We start from the raw sequence: 18,303 nt of genomic DNA, 5'->3' as shown, positions 1-18,303 counted from the left end.
ATGTCCGCTTATCTTGTAATGCGAAAGGGGAGACTGCTTGGTCCTCATGATCTCACTTGAATCCGGTTCAAGGGACAGAGGGCAATGCGCATATCAGGTACAGACTTCAGCCAGTTCTTTTGTGCCATCTTCATCCTCACACACGCACGTCATCATGAAGGCCAATAACAAAATGCTTGTTTTACTCAGCACTGGATACTATTGGGAGATGCTACTCCAGAATGACAGCCCTGTGGGCTTTTGGTGTGTTTTGAATGTGGTATTACAAGTAAGCTGCAGCTGTATAGTCTTTTCATTTAGAGTCAGCTGTAAGTTAATGCTGCCTCAACCTGAAAAGGAATTTTTCACACACCTCTTTTAAAATTCTGAAACTTCTCTCATTTGCAAGCACTTCCCTGCATATGACACGCACGGGCTTTGCCTCCTTATTTGCATTAACACAACTGACAAAACCATACATCATGAAATCATCTTTATACCTCTTCTGAGTTAAGTTTCTTTTATCAGGGTCGTTGCCCGGAGGCCCTGGAGCACTTAACACTAACACTGCTCTGTCCTTCCCTGGACTCTCCTGTGCAGCTCTCTCCAGCAGATTCTGTTGTGAGGTCCTCTCCAATAGTTAAACTGCCTATTTGAGTCTCTGGCCGTCTCTTACTTCAAAAGAAAACATTGATCTTCAAAATTCACTTGCCTTGCTTGCCAGCAGCTGCAACATTGAAGCAACTCTGCTCCCTGGCGTCAAAAGCATGTCCCTGGACGGCGCTTCACATCAATTCTATGTGCAAGGTCCATGACCTGCTCTCTGCTGCCGCTTCTGGCTGGAAGACTTCACACAGCCTAATCTGTATCTCCATTTAAAAGGTGGCTGTGGCCACAATTCTCAATGTAAAAGCCGGTAGCAGCTTTCCAATTGCAGAAAGACCTGGCCAATATCCAAGCTTGGGCTGACAAGTGGCAAATTACATTCACGCCACACAAGTGCCAGGCAATGACCATTTCCTACAAGCGAGGAGCTAACCATCGCCCCTTGACATTCAATAGCATTACCATCGCTGAATCCCCCACAATTAACATCCAGGTGGTTGTTGATCAGAAACTGAACTGGACTAGCCATATTAATACTGTAGCTACCAGGGCAGGTCAAAGGCTAGTAATCTTACAGTGAATAACTCACCTCCTCAACCCTCAAAGACTGTCCACCATCTGCAAGGCACAAGACAGGAGTGTAACGGAATACTCTCTACTTGCGTGGATGAATACAGCTCCAACAATGCTCAAGAAGCTTGACACTATCCAGGACAAAGCAACCTACCTAATTGCTACCCTTTCCACAAACATTCAATCCCTCCATCATCGATGAACAGTGGCAGCCCTGTGCATCATCTACAAGATGCACTGCAGTAACTCACCAAGGTTCGAAGACAGCACCTTCCAAACCCACGACCACTACCATCTAGAAGGACAAGAGTAGCAGATACCTGGGAAGCTCACCACCTGGAGTTTCCTCTCCAAGTCACTCAGCACCCTAATTTGGAAATGTATCGCTGTTCCTTCACTGTCACTGGGTCAAATTCCTGGAAATCCTTCCCCAACAGCACAGTGGGTGTACCTACACCTCAAGAACTGCAGCGGTTCAAGGAGGCAACTCACTACCACCTTCTGAAGGGCAACTAGGGATGGACAATAAATGCTGGTCTAACCAGCAACACCCGCAAATGAAGAAAAAAATGTCCCGTAAATGAAGAAAAAAAAAAGCTGTTGAACACTTCTCACGTGATCGGGACTACCGTGGGAATGGCGGGATCGATCCACTCCATGATGCTCCCGACACCTGCCCGCGACCCACCTGCGGGGTGTGATCCTGATTTTGAAAATCCCTGAATATGACAGTGAGAATAATCCTGAGAGCATTACTGCAGGAACAACAGTCCATCCAGGAAGAACAATCCGGGCGCCCATAGAGGAGACATTCGCCAAAGCAACTGGCTCACCCCTTTCACTAACAGCCCAGTTTGCAGCACACTGCAGCCACAATACGCCTATCCAATATTGACCTCGACATGGACTATGCTATCACCGAGCCTCTGCCTTGGTTGGTCGCTATCCTTTCTGCGCCAACATTGTTGGATAAACCTGTGGCAATTTATTTCTCCATTGGTGACCAGCGAAAATACACTCAGTTTTTTTTTTACCCTCACTAATATCCCTTGGTCTCCCATTCCAGAGACTTGTGCCCAATATCCTCTCCGACACTCTCTGTGTAGTACAAATGAGTGGTGTACTGTTTCACGTGGGGGAGGGGCGGATCCCCCCCCCCCCCCCATTTTTGGAGGACAGGAATGGGTGGTGGAGGGGGTGGAATCTGACCTCATTCTATACAGATTGCCATGACCTCCTCGACAACATCTGTCCCAGACTTTGGCTCAGGATTAAGTGTCTGGTGATGGCTATCCAAGTGGCAGTCGGTCACGTAATCTGACTAAAGTCTGCAACTCAACACAAATGTAACAAATGCTTCCTGCACTGGATTTCAATTCACTATTGCAGCATAAAGAAATTTAATTATAGAAAATGATTGCCATGCACAAGTGGAAGCGCATCAAAAGCTGTCAGATATCTATCAGGTTGCTATGAATTTGCTTTGTGCAGTGACTGAGGTAAATTCATCTGTAAATCTCGTTGTCATTGACTTGCAACTTGTGTAATAGTCTATGTTGAAAGGATCTATTGACTTCCTGCTCCAGCAGACACATAACTCCTCACCCTCGCTAACAGATTCACTATCTAACAAGCAAACTATGCCCCTGGGTAAGTGTCTGCGACAGGAGAGATTCAGCTTCTGGCTGAAAGGGATTATTTTCACTGCATGTGACATATTTTACTAAGTCGATTGGATAATTAAGTCACCTTGAATAAGTCTAATTTGTTAAAGGACAGAAAAATAAAGGGAGAAAGAGAAACTGACAAAGGTGCAGAGACTGAGGGGGACAGAGACAGAGAGACGTTGAGGAATAGGTACATATAGAGATGGAGGCACAGACAGGGAGGCAGGGCCAGATAGAGAAATAAAGAGAGAATGCAGTATTTAGTGGCGGTGATGGGGCTCTTTTTCCCGCTGACTGGGGTGCCAGTGGGGGCCTCACATTGCCTTATTTAGGAAAGATCTGAAGAATTAATTGCCACTCAGGCACTTTTACTGGACAGCAGTGGGCTTTCCCTGGAATCAAGGACCCGAGGAGTGGAAGTCCCACTTGCCAAGTGCTGTCAGGCATTCAGAAGATGGCAGGTCTATTGAGCGGGAGAAGGTGGCTGCTGCTGGTATGACACCCACCCGAGGCTTCAGACCATCTTTGTCCTGCCTGATTAAATGCCCCACCCCCCCCTCCCACCTCCATCCCAATCACGAGGCACTCTCGAAACCCTCATGAAGTAACCTGATTGCTGCCGCCTGTTTGTTCAGTCCCCACTAGGGCGAGGGTCTCTTGTTTCCTGGCAACACTACCTAGCTGCTCTTCCCACCAATCTCAGGCAGCAGAGCCGACTGGAGGGGGTGATGGGTGGTGTTTTGCGGGATGGGGGTATTCCAGTCACAACCCTGAAGTTACAAATGGACTTACATTGAGTGAGGTTGAACGTGAGAAAGAGGCTGGGGGGGTTTGAATTTCAATTCTCTCACCTGATGTTAATGAGGCAGTAAAGACTCCAGAACGGGGGTCCGTGGCCTTACTGCTCAACTGGTGATTCAGTCAGCCCCATTTAGATAGGGGTCTATCAGGTGGGCAGAACACCCAAGTGTCTCAGGCAATCGATCCATTTTAATTTCCGCACAATTGATCGTGCAGGAGCTGAAAAGATCAGGCTGTCATTCATGAGATTTGACAAACTCCTTGATAGGAAAACTCAGCTGGTTCAAGTCGATTCAGTCTTTCTGGAATTCAGTCATTACACTGTATCATCTAAGTTTTCAATATTGGAAGATTTTCCTGCAATTGAGGATATGGGTAAAGGAAAAGGTAGATTCAGGGAGAATGAATGCCCCTTCTGCTTGCACCTGAGATGGACTAGTTGCCACACACACCAGCACCCACAATGCCATTGTAGTAACCAGCACAGGACAGACGGTGTGGGGATGATTGTTTTCTCTGTGTTCCTTGAGGGGTTTGAGCTCCCCTGACAGGGGAGGGGTAGCTTACCCAAATTTGGATAAAATGTCGGCCAGTGTGGATCCAACCAACAGGAGGGTGTACCTGCTGAGATTCTACTAGTATTCATGTAAATAATTGTTGTAAATAAATGTTGTTTACTAACTTTGGATTCCCTGAGCTTTACTGAATTGGCGATGAGGGTAAACCTGGATCTGCTGATGTGCAACCTATCCACCTCCCCAATTTGAATGTCTTTTTCTCTTCTGGACCATGGTGTAAAGTTGGGTGATTAATGATGTCTCTGTTTGGGCATTTGGATGTTTTTGACCCAGTGTGGAGACCTGGAATCAGTGCACAGAATGAATGTGGGGCTTTTGCAGAGCCAGTAATATCACAGAAAATGTGCGCCAGACTATAATTCGGCCTGTGGATCGCACATGTTTGGAGTGATCCAGGGCTCACATTATGTGAGTCCAACATAATGTTGTTTAATAATAATCTTTATTAGTGTCACAAGTAGGCTTACATTAACACTGCAATGGAGTTACTGTGAAATTCCCCTATTCGCCACACTCCGGCCGGCGCCTGTCGGGTACACTGAGGGAGAATTCACAGTGTCCAATTCACCTAACCAGCACGTCTTTTGGAACTTGTGGGAGGAACCCGGAGCGCCCGGATGAAACCCACACAGACACAGGGAGAACGTGCAGTCTCCGTGCATGCAGTGATCCACGCTGGGAATCAAACCCGGGTCCCTGGCACTGTGAAGGAACAGTGTTAACTGCTCGGCTACCATGCCGCCATAGATTTGACCAGCTTGTCGTGTTGGTGGGACAGCATTTCAACCCAACCCTGTCTATCATCATTCAGCGATACAGGTTCAATATGGCGGAGAGGTCCACCGGACGTCTGTTGCAGAGTTCACTTCAAGACTTCAGAATATCGCTGAATACTGTGAGTATGGTGCTGGTTTGACAGATATGCTCCACAACCATTTGGTCTGTGGAGTAAATGATAATGAAACTTTGAAGAAACTGCCCTGCGAAAGTTCCCTCACGTTTCAACAAGCACTGCAAAGCTCTCTTTCTCAGTAAAGCGCAGCAAGGGAGCATTCAGGAATTAGAGGGTACGGAAGTGAATGTTGTCCAGCGCCACCCCACATGTGGTTCCTCTATGGCAGAAGGAACGTCACGGCGATTCTAGCCTTTGGTTGAGGGGCCTGACGCCACACACCGTCGCTGGACAGCGATTCTGCCCCTTGTGTGATGTGCGGACGTCGGACCAGGCGTAACCACCGGAAGCAAGACAGCTGCCGCCCCTGTGATGATAGGTAGACTATCACCTGTATATAATCATCACCATCTGTTTGTGTATTATGCGTTATATGTTGTACTGTTGTAGTTCTAGCATCCAACCAGCAGGTGGTGCGGGTATGCAGACACGTGACCCGGATGCACCATATGCTCCAAATAAAGGTGTTAGCTGGGAGTTGATAGCAGTCGCATATAGAGAAGCTCTGTAGTATCTTAGTACAAGTTAGTGTTAGTCAGACCATTATTTCCAACTGTTTTAATCTTAGACATTATAGTAATCCTTTAGAGTAGTCTTAGTAATAAATAGTTTAGTTATAAATGCTCTTTGTTAGCACGACCACATCAAGATTCAACATCAGCATAATCAAAGAATATTACAGCCCCAGTTGCCCTGGTCATGGTCTTGTAATTGGACAACCCTGAAGAGGCTGAGGCCAAGGTGCATCTTAATTGTATGGCAGCACCCGCATAGCCCCGATCAGACATTTATTCCGGATGGAGTTGGACACAGGAGCGGCTGTTTCGGTAATGGCGGAACAGACCTTTGACCAGACCAAGCAGGGGGTGAGTACCGTGTCTGTTGATAGACACTGCAGCTCTATTGGTCACGTATATGGGTGAATGTTTAAATATAGTAGGGTCCACGCTCTCTCCAATGGTTTACGGCAGTCAGTCCCTGCACCTTCCCCTCAATGTGGTGCAGGGCTCTAGCTTGTTGGGCGGTGATTGGTTGCATCATTTGGAGACCGATTGGCAATATGTCCTTCAACCACATTATTTTTGGGCCTACCCGGCCCCTTACGCCCTTATCGGGAAGGTCGAGACCGAGCTACGATGTTTGAAAAGTTTGATAATCATCTAGCCAGTACGCTTTGCTGACTGGATGGTGCAGGTGGTACCGGTGCTGAAAGCGGATTGTATGGTTCACCGATTACAAATTAACAGTGAATATAGTGGTTGGGCCTCCGAGTCCACCTGGATAGTAGCCACAGCCCGTTATTGGTACCGAGGCTGGCCAGAAAACAATGGGGAACTTGCTCATAAGCACGCATAAGCCCCTCACCTTATGCATTACCCGTTGCCCAGGATAGACGATCAATATGCTACTTTGGCTGGTGGATCGATGCTCACTAAGTTCGACATGAGTAACACTTATTTGCAACTATGTTTGGATAAGGCCTCGCGGAAGCATGTAGCTATCAACACATGCAAGGGTCTGTATGAGTGCACATGGGTTCCGTTTGAAATATAATTGGCGAATGCTGTGTTTCAGCGCGTGATGGAGTTCATCTTATGCGGCTTGCTGCACATTGCTGTCTATTCAGATGTTTTGATCATGGGGGCCACAGAGGAGGAGCTTCTGCAGAATCTTGAAGCAGTGCTGCAGACATTCCCTGAGTAGAACATCGAGCATAAAATTTACAGTGCAGAAGGAGGCCATTTGGCCCATCGAGTCACCACCGACCCACTTAAGCCCTCACTTCAACCCTATCCCCTTAACCCAATAACCACAGCTAACTATTTTTGGACACTAAGGGCAATTTAGCATGGCCAATCCACCTGACCTGCACGTCTTTGGACTGTGGGAGGAAACCGGAGCACCTGGAAGAAACCCACGCAGACACGGGGAGAACGTGCAGACTCTGCACAGACAGTGACCCAGCAGGGAATCGAACCTGGGATCCTGGTGCTGTGAAGCCACACTGCTAACCACTATGCTAACATGCTGCCCAGTATGGAGTGTGGAGTCTGCTTGCGCAGGGAGAAATGTGTATTTCGTGCCAAATGGATCTTGTATTTGGGCTACCAGGTTGATTGTGTGGGGCTATACTGGGTAGCCTATAAGGTAGCGGCGATAAAGATGGTCCCCACACCACGAGATGCCAGGGAGCTCCGTTCCTTTTTAGGGTCAACAATATTACGGACGGTTTATTCCAAACCTGGCTCCCGTCCTGGCCTCCCTTCATTTGCTGTTGAAGTAGTGCCATTGCTTGTTTGGTGTGCCGCCGAGGCAACAGCCTTTAAGGCGGTAAAGTGACACTTATCCTCTTCGAAACTGCTGACTCATTTTGACACGTCAAAACCGTTGTATGTGTCATGTGCCACCTTGCCTTATGGTATAGGAGCTGCCTTGTCCCATCGTTTCAGTGATGGCCATGTCCAATCATGTTTGCTTCCCGGACACTGACGGCAGCTGAGAGAAACTATGCGCACAACGATGAGGGTTGTTGTCTTTGGTGTCAAATTGGTTTTCACCAATCAGTCTACGGCCGCCATTCTTTCAATATAACTGACCATAGCCACTACTTGGCCTCTTTCGTGAGGAAAAGGCAGTCTCGCCGATAAGGTCTGCACGGATCCTGTGTTGGGTTTTGCTGTTAGCTGTATATGAGTACTCTTTCGAGCCCCATCCAGAGACACAAATTGTTATTGTGAATGCATTGAGTCGTTTTCCCCTGCTGGTCATTGCAGCTAACACACCCACAGCCGATGAAGTCATCGTGGTCCTAAACCTTATGGACTCTTTGGATTGGATTGGATTGGATTGGATTTGTTTATTGTCACGTGTACCGAGGTACAGTGAAAAGTATTTTTCTGCTCAACAGATCATTAAGTACATGGGAAGAAAAGGAATAAAAGAAAATACATAATAGGGCAACACAAGGTATACAATGTAACTACATAAGCACCGGCATCGGATGAAGCATACAGGGTGTAGTGTTAATGAGGTCAGTCCATAAGAGGGTCATTTAGGAGTCATTTAGGTAACAGCGGGGAAGAAGCTGTTTTTGAATCTGTTTGTGCGTGTTCTCAAACTTCTGTATCTCCTGCAGGATGGAAGAAGTTGGAACAGTGAGTAAGCCGGGTGGGAAGGATCTTTGATTATGCTGCCCGCTTTCCCCGGGCAGCGAGAGGTAGCGGAAGTGACTGCTTCATGTGCCTGAGAGTGGGCGCAGACCGACCCTATGCTGGCTAGGGTGCATCATCTGGTGTTATACAGTGGGCAGTGGCAATAGCTTCCAGGGGAGCTGAAGGTGTTTTCCTCCAAGTTGTCAGAACTAACAGTGGAGGATGGTGTCCTCCTGTGGGGCATGAACGTCATCATCCCTGCAAAAGGGCAGGTTTTGGTTTTGAAGGATCGTCATGCGGGGCATCCTGAAATGTCCGAGATGAAGATGTTGACCAGAAGCTACATTTCAGAAGCTCCTGTGGTGGCACCCTTCTCTTTGGGAGTGGCCAGATCGTCCTTTGGCTTGCGCCCATGCTCATTACGCCAGTCCTTTTATGGGGTCAGTGCTCTGCTCATGGTAGAACGCCTACTCCAAGTGGCTGGAGGTCCACAGGATGATGACAATAGAGCACCTGTGCATTTCTTTTTTGGTCTATTTGATGCCCGAGGTGCTCATCACTGATAACAGAGCTTCGTTTACAAGCAAGGAGTTTGCAGCTTTTACAAACTTTAATGAGATTTGTCATGTTCACACCGCCCCTTATCACCCAGCATTGGATGGTCTGGCCGTGAAGGTTGTGCAGACAGTCAAACGGGGGCTGAAAAAGCAGACTGGTGGCTCGATGGATACCTGACTGGCAAGATTCCTATTTACATAGAGGACCACGCCTCATGCGGTGACTGAGGCGGCCCCTGCTGAGCTGTTAAGAGGTCGAAGACTTCGGTCATGACTCTGTTTGCTGATACCTGACAGCATTAAGGTGCTCCGTAACCAAGCAGGGGTGTTGCCTGGCTCGACATCGACTTATTCGCCGCTTCGTACCTGACCATGCAGTCTACGTTCATTGCTGAAGGTGTCGCTGGCTCTCTGGGATCATCGTCCATCAATCAGGTCCTGTGTCTTACCAGGTTTGAGTTTGTGGGCAGCTTATGCGGTGGCACCTGGGTCATCTCCGCTCCCGATGGTCCTTCATGAGATATCCCGAAAAATGTCTTCCCTGAATTCTGAGGTTCCATTGCCAGTACAGCCTGCTGAGACTCCTTCGTTTTTCCACGATGCCAACAAGCCTGATGCCTTGTCCTCAGACTCTGAGACCCAAACGTTTGGGGTCTCCGACATGGACATTGTGGTACTGCTGCCCTCGGCTGATTGCTCGCCCAGGTGTTCCTGCTGTAAACGTTGTTCTCCGGCGACGTACACGTCAGCCGATCCTACTCACCGCTTGACGGCGACCTGCCGGAGCCGAAATGTCTTCATCATCCAACTGCTGCAAATGCTGCACCGGTATCTTCTTCTTCGTCAATACTTTCTGTAACTTTGTTGTCTTTTCCTCATCATCACTCGTCGAGAGGATCTTCGGACTTTCCGAGGGGGGAGGCAGGAATGTAATAACCAGCACAAGCATACTGTGTGGGGATAATTGTTTTCCCCTTGCTTCTTGAGGAGTACGAGCTCCCCTGCTAGGGGCGGTGTATCTTACCCATACTTATATAACAGGTCGGACAGTCTGGAAGCATCTGACAGGGGGGAATACCCGGTGAGGTTCTACTGGTACTCTGCAAATAATTGTAAAATAAATGTCATTTACTTTTACTCACTTTGGACTCCCCGAGCCTCACTAAAGTCATGGGCACTATTTTTGTAGGTCCTACTTTACCACGAAACGCACAAGTTGGTTGCATTATCCACTGGAATCTAACCAGCAAATGGCCTTTACAGCAGAGATGGTGCAGCACCTGCCAGCAACAGTGACTGTATCACTGAGTCCATGGGCGGGAGTCTCCAACCCCACGCTGGGTCGGAAAATCACCGTGGGCCGGCGTGAATGCCACCCCCGCCAGCTGCCGAATTCTCCAGCGCCGGGGATTTGGCAGGGGCGGGAATCGCGCCGCGCCGGTCGGCGGCTGCTGGCAGTGCCCCCCCCCCCCCCCCCCCCCCCGGCGATTCTCCGGCCCGCGATGGGCCGAGTGGCCGCCCGTTTTTTCTGCCGGTCCTACCGGCTTAAATTAGAGTAGGTCCTTACCGGCGGGACCTGGCGGCGTGGGTGGTCTCCGGGATCCTCGGTGGGGTGCGGGGGGATCTGGCCCCGGGAGGTGCCCCCACGGTGGCTTGGTCCACGATCAGAGCCCACCTATCCGCGGGCAGGCCTGTGCCATGGGTGCACTCTATTACTCCGCGTCGGCTGCTGTGGTCCTCCGTGATGGCCGACGTGGAGAAGATCCCCCCCCCTGCGCATGCGCTGGGATGACGGCAGCACACGCTGGTGCTCCCGCGCATGCGCCAACTTGCACCGGCCGGCGGAGGCCCTTCGGCACCGGTTGGCGTGGCGCCAAGACCCTTCCCCACCCCCGGCACAGCGCAAAACACTCCGGGGCCGGCCTAGCCCCTGAAGGTGCGAATCCTCAGCAACTTTGGGGCGGCCCGACGCCGGTGTGGGTCACGCCACTACTCGGCGCCGGGACCCCCCACCCCGCCAGGTAGGGGAGAATCCCGCCCTTTATGTCCCTGGCTCCTTCCAAGATACTTCAGAGGCAACATCAGCTAATCTAAAGTGCACACAAACACTAACCAAGTAACTGACCAGTTATCGACTTTCCCATGGCAGGCTGGCAGCAGAATGTGAAGGTCTAGCAATCTTTCCGCAGCTCCCATGACAAGGCTGCCCTGGAATGCTGAGAGCTTCAAACTCCAAGGTTAACCATAAGACCATAAGAAATAGGAAGAGGAGTAGGTCGTTCGGCTCCTTTAGCCTGCTCTGCAATTCAATAGGATCTTGGCTGACCTGACATTCCTCATGTACAATATCCTGCCCTTTCCCCGTGACCATTGATTCCTTTACTGACCAAGGATCTGTCAATCTCAATCTTAAATATACACAAGGACTCTGCCCCACAGCTCTCTGTGGCAAGGAGCTCCAAAGATTCACAACCATCTGAGAGAAGAAATTCCACCTCATCTCAGTCTTAAATTGGCACCCCTTTATTCTGAGACTATGCCCTGTGGTCCTAGACTCTCCCATGAGGGGATATATCCTCACAGCATTCACCCTGTAAAACCCCTTAAGAATCCTGTATGTTTCAATGAGATCACCTCTCATTCTTCTGAATTTCAGCGAGTAGAATCCCAACCTTTGCTCATAAGACAATCCCTCCTTACCGAGGATCATCCAGTGAATGTTCTCTGAATTGCCTCCAATGAAATAATATCTTTCCTTAAATCAAGGGACCAAAACTGCTCACAGTAATCCAGATGTGGTCTCACCAGTACCTTGTACAGTTGCAGCAAGACCTCCTACTCTGATACTCCAATCCCTTTGAAATAAGGACCAACATTCCATCGGCCTTTCTGATTACCTGCTGCACCTGATTTTCTTGCACATGTACCCCAAAGTCCTTCTGTGTTGCAACTTTCAGCAGTTTTTCTCCATTTAAATAATTTCTGTTCTTTTGTTCTCCCTTCCAAAATGGACAACTTCACATTTTCCCACATTATACTCCATTTGCCAACATTTTTCCCACTTACTTAATCTAACAATATCTCTTTGCAAACTGATTGTATACCTCTCGCAACTTGCCTTTCCACCTATTTTTGTGCCATCTGCAAATTGAGGTCCAGTACATTCACTTCCTTCCGCCAAGTTATTTATATAAATTGTAAACAATTGTGGTTCCAGCACTGATCCCTGTGGGACCTCACTGGTTACATATTGCCAACCTGAAAGAGAACCCCTTATCCCCACTCGCTGTTTCCTGCCCATTAGCCAATTCTCTATCCATGCCAACATGCCACCTGCAAGGGTGGCATGTGGTGCAGTGGTTAGCCCTGGGACTGTGGTGCTGAGGTTCGAATCCCGGCCCCGGGTCACTGTCCGTGTGGAGTTTGCCCATTCTCCCCGTGTCTGCGTGGGTTTCACCCCCACAACCCAAAGATGTGCCGGGTGGTTAGATTGGCCACGCTAACTTGCCCCTTAATTGGAAAAAACAATAATTGGGTACTCTAACTGTATTAAAAAAAATATACCACCTTCAACACCACAGGCTCTTACCTTATGACTTAACCTTTAGTGTGGTACCTTGCCAAATCCCTTCTGAAAGTCCAAATACAACACATCTACTGGTTCCCCTCTATTAACTCTGGTTGATAACTCCTTGAAGAACTCTAATAAATTAGTCAGACACGACTTCCCTTTCATGAAGCCATGCTGACTCTGCTTGATTAGATTATGATTTTCTGAGCAGCACGGTGGCGCAGTAGTTAGCGCTTCTGCCTATGGCGCTGAGGACCCGGGTTCGATCCCAGCCTCGGGTCACTGTCCTTATGGAGTTTGCACATTCTCCTGTGTCTGTGTGGTTCTCACCCCCACAACCCAAAGATGTGCAGTGTGGGTAGATTGGCCACGCGAAATTGCCTCTTAATTGGAAGAAATAACTGGGTACTCTAAATTTATTTTAAAAAATAGAAGGAAAAAAAAATTACAATTTACCAAATGTGCTGCTATTCCTTCCTTAATAATTGATTCCAACAGTTTTCCAGCAATAGATGTTTGGCTAATCAGCCAATGGTCACCTGCTTTTTGCTTCCCTCCCTTTTTGAATGGAACACTCCAATCCTTTGGTACTTCTTCACAATCCAAGGTTTTTGGAAAATTGCAATGAATGCATCCACTATCTCTGTAGCTACTTCTTTTCGGAGCCTAGAATGCAAGCCTTCAGTGTCAGGGGACTTTTCTGCCTTTAACCCCATTAGTTTGTCTACTTCTCTGGTGATGGTGATGGTATTTAATTCCTCCCCCGTATTCGTTAGTATTAATGGGATGTTCAAAGTATCTTCCACCATAAAGACTGATGCAAAATATCTGTTTAATGCCTCAGCCGTTTCCTTGTTCCCATATCTATCTCCCAGATTCATTTTCTAAGGAGCCAATATTCTCTTTGACCTCTCCCTTTTTTATATATTTAAAGAAGTTCATATTGTCAGTTTTTATATTGCTCCTTAGTTTGCCCTGGTAGTGAATTTTCTCTCTATTATCTTTTTAATCATCCTTTGCTGGATTCTGAATTTATCTGAGTCTTCGGGGCTATCACTGACTACTTTTGCCTTCTTATATGCTTTTTCTTTCAGCTTAATAGTCTCCTTAACTTCCTTGGTTAGCCACTGGTTGGCTTATCCCTCTCTTAGAATCTTTCCTCCTTACTGGGCTATATTTTTTCTGACAGTCATGAATTACCTCCTTAAATGTCTGCCACTGATGTTCACTGTATTTCCTAATAATCTATCCGCCCAGTCCGTGTCAACTAACTCTACCCTCATTTCATTGTGGTGAACTATACTTAACTTACACACAGTTTTTATCTGACTCAGGTTCCTCACTCTCCAACTGAATACTAAATATGTCAATCTCACTTGTTATATTGGAGTACGACAGAGCATCAATCTCCAAGGTTGCATTGGCAGATTGAACTGCACCAGTCTCCAAAATTGTATTGGAGTGTGGGTGGCATCAATCTGCAACGTTGTGTTGGAGTACTAGATAACATCAATCTCCAAGGTTGAATTGGAGTACTGGATGGCATCAATTTCTGAGGATGTGTTGGAGTACTGGATAGCATCAATCCCCAAGGTTGTATTGGAATACAGAATAGCACCAATCTCCAAGGTTGACTTGGGGTACTGAACAGCATCATTTACCAAGGTTGTCCTGGAGTATGGAACAGCATCAATCTCCAAGGTTGTATTGGAATACAGATTAGCATCAATCTCCAAGGTTGTATTGGAATACAGATTAGCATCAATCTCCAAGGTTGTATTGGAATACAGATTAGCATCAATCTCCAAGGTTGTATTGGAATACAGATTAGCATCAATCTCCAAGGTTGTCTTGGAGTACTGAATAGCATAAATCTCCAAGATGGTATTGGAGTACTGGATAGGATCAATCCCCAAGGTTGTATTGGAGAACTGAATAGCATCAATCCCAAAGGTGGGGCGCGATTCTCCGCACGGGCGGAAAATCGCGAACGGCCGACTTTTGCGACGGCCCAACACGGCCCCATTCCTTACGTATTCACGTCCGGGAAATGGGCTAGGAACGGGGCCGCGTAAATCACATGCGCGATGACGCCGGAACGCGACAACGACACGAACACGCACACGTGAGGCCGCCTGACGCCGTAAAAAGGCGCGGGCGAGCACAGAAACTGTAGGCCAAGATGTCGGAGCCAAGGAGAGCGGCCCCGCGATTCTTGGAGGGTGACGTCGAGACGCTGCTAGATTCCATTGAGCAGAGGAGGGGCATCATCTGCCCGCATAGAGGACATCGCCACCCTGCCAGCGCGGTGCGCCAGGCCTGGCGTGAGGTGGGTGCTGCCGTCAGTGCTGTGGGGCAGACCCCTCGCTCTGCAGAGCAATGTAGGAAGAAGATGCACGACCTAACCAGGGCTGCCAGGGTAAGTGCCAAGAGGGTGCCCCCGGGTCACAACCATCCATCCCCCCCTTTACTTAATCACCCACCTCCCCCTCCCTCCTGGCACGGGGGGTGGAGGGGGATTGGGGCAGAGTGAGTTGAGGGCGGTTCACAAAGTAGTCACAGACCCAGTGCTCTGGCTCCCGTGGAGAGATGCAATGGTCTTATTACAACTTGACCCCCAAACTGTGCCAGTATCTGAACGGCCTGCTGATACCTGCCGTATTGTAATGATCTACCTATGCCCCTTCCCCCAACAGGACAAGACCGCTCACAACACTCGTGAGCAGAACAAGACTGGAGGGGGTTCGCCCATCCTGCACCCCCTCACCACGTTTGAGCAGAGGGCACTGGAATGCGAGGTTGGCGGAGCTGCAACAAGTGAGACAACCCTGCATGACAAACACCCCCCCCCCCCCCCCCATCCTCTGCCCCTTCACACTCTGCCCACTGGGACACCTCCCCCATCCTCTGTCCCTTCACACCCTGCCACTGGGACACCTCCCCCATCCTCTGTCCCTTCACACCCTGCCCACTGGGACCGTCTGGCCGAGCGAATCTAAATAACCCATTTCATTCTATTCCCCAGGACGTGATGCCGAACGACCAGGGCCGTCTGCCTCCAGGCGGAGTTAGGCATCTGCCCCCACCGCACCCAGGGCCGCACGACAGAGGGTGCCCGATCAGCGGGGAGTCCCATCCTCCCCAACCGAATCTGTGGAGCAGGACGTCCAGAGGGCGGCGAGAGAGGAAGAGAGAGAAATGGCCCGCGAACGCCCTGCGGCCTCTCAGCGGGCCGATGACATAGAGGAGGCGTGCACCCAAGACGACCTCGAGCTTGCGGCACAGCTATCTCCCACACCATCCACCATCCCAGAGACACTCACCCCGGTTGGGCTATTTAGTGATGAGGCTCCTGGGTCACAGTCTGGGTCGCACATCACAGCTGAGCAGGTACAGCAGGTGGAGGTCGGAGCAGCCGAGGGCCCGGACTGGCGGAGGGCAGGCCAGGCCCAGCATGCAGCTGGCTCCCAGACGTTTACCGAGTTCCTGGAGTTTCTCAACCCACCTGCACAGCCGATGCATCAAGAAACCCAGGGACACAATGACGGGATGAGGGCTGTCTTCCAGACTCTGCAGACGCTGTTAGAGGAGTCGAACCGCATCCAGGGGCAGGGAGTGGTGCCGCTCATGGCAGCAACCCAGGCCGACACCGCATGGGTGGCATCCGCGGTGGAGGCAATGGGTCAGGTTATGCAAGGCGTTTGGCTTAATGTGCACGCGTCATCCTCGACCCTGGACAGGGTTGCCCTCTCACAGGCAGCAATACGCCAGAGCCAACACAACATTGCCGGCGCGCTGCGGGCCTTGGCCGAGTCTCAGCAGGTCATGGCCCAGTCGCAGCACGCCATGGCACAGTCACAGCAGTCAATGGCACAGTCCCAGCAGTCAGTCGCGGAGAGCATCAACCGCCTGACACATGTGCAGGATGGCGTCATGCACTCACAGGTTGAGATCGCACAGTCCCTGGCGGAAATGTCTAACTCCCTGGACTCCATCTCTGCAAACCTTTGGATCCTGGTGGATACCGTTGCATGCCTCCAGGACTGGCAGCGCCAGGTGTCAGTAGCGTGACGGGGCACCTCCCCGCTCGCACCTCTGTCCCAAAGTGAGGCCCGGGGGCCACCGGGCTCCCCGAGGGAGGAGGAGGTTTCGGGGCCCGTCCCATTAAGTCCATCACGGGACGTCCCGGAATTCTCGGCCTCCCCCCGTCCCATCCCTGGTGCATCGGGTGGGCAGCAGGCAGAGCAGGGTGGCACAATGTCACCCGAGACGCCCGCAGAGCAGCCTGGCCCATCAAGGCTGGGTCGCCCCAGGAAACGCTTGGCCAAGGAGAAATGAGTCGAGGGGGGCGATTCGCAGCAATCCTCCTCCACTCCTGCTGTATCATCTGGGGAGTCACTTAGACGTAGTGGTAGGGCCCGTAAGGCAACAAAGTGAGACACAGAGTACGTTGGCACGGGTGAAGGGCACAGTTTAGTTGTAGGGGCTAGGGCACCTGTAAATTATTGTTAACATTAAACGCAGTGTTCCACCTTACTTGTAATACCGTGTGATTGTTCCACAGCCACAGGAATCGTGATGGTGACCGAGTGTCGCTGGGGTTGACGAGCGGTGAAACTTCGGTGCCGGGTGTGCTGGTACTGCAGGGCCCCTCCGGAGCAGTCCAGGCACCTGAATCTCATCTTCAGGCGGCCAAGGCAGCCCTCCACCACACCCCTGGTTGCTGCATGGGCCTCGTTGTATCGGGTTTCCTCATTGGTCTGAGGCCTCCGTATAGGCGTCATCAGCCAAGACCTCAGCAGATAACCCCTGTCGCCTAGCAACCAGCCCCTCAGCCGGGGGGGACGTCCTTCAAACATCGCAGGGATGAACAACTGCGCCAGTATGTAGGAGTCATGCACACTCCCTGGGAACCTTGCACAGACATTCATGAACGTCATGTGGGGGTCGCATACCACCTGGATATTCATGGAGGATGACCCCCTCCTGTTTGTGAAGACCTCCCTGTCCCCTGCAGGCGGGCGCATGGGGACGTGAACACAATCGATTGCCCCCGCACCATCGGTATCCCGGCCACGCTGGCAAATCCACGAGCTCGTGAATCTTGACTTGCTCGGTCCTTGGGAAAGATGATGTAGCGATCCGCGATGGCATAGAGGGCGTCGGTCACACCTGTGGACCGATGACTGGGAGATCCCGGAGAGGTCCCCGCTCGGAGACTGGAAAGAGCCGGTCGTATAAAAGTTAAGAGCGACCGTCACCTTGATGGCAACCGGGATCGCGTGTCCTCCCCCAGTTCCACGTGGGGCGAGGTGCGCCACGAGGTGACAGATATATATCACCGTCCCCCTACTCAGCCGGAGTCTCCTCCTGCAGGTGATGTCCGTCATTGTTAGGAAAGAGACCCGGACACGGTACACCCTCAGCCTTGATCGTCGCCTCTGGCGCCGTGGCTGCACCCTCACTCTCTCCTCCTCCTCCTCCTCCCCCCCATGCTGCTCGACGACTGGCAACTCCTCGGCCCTTCCCTCTGCTGCTGCAGCTGGCCCTGCATCCACTGCGGGTTGTGGCTGTGGATGCTGCTGCATCTCCAAATGCAGTGCAGCGGCCCCAACCACTGCACAGAACATAGCCGTTCTGTTCGCAGACATTGTGCTAACCTACAGAAGGGTGGTGGGGGGCAGAGAAACGGGACATGTTAGACGGAGGTTAGTCGACACCTCGGCAACCGCCTGCCACGGGATACCTGTGTGTCCCGGTGGCCTGATCGCGCTGCTGACACGCGGTCAGCCTAACCCCTGGTCACTTTCTGCATCCAACGGGCGGTTAACTATGTCCTCTTCACCGGTGCGTCAGTGGCCTGTGGC

Source organism: Scyliorhinus canicula, chromosome 7 (genome assembly GCF_902713615.1).
Source record: "Scyliorhinus canicula chromosome 7, sScyCan1.1, whole genome shotgun sequence".
NCBI lineage: Eukaryota > Metazoa > Chordata > Chondrichthyes > Carcharhiniformes > Scyliorhinidae > Scyliorhinus > Scyliorhinus canicula.
This window is presented reverse-complemented; position numbering follows the sequence as displayed.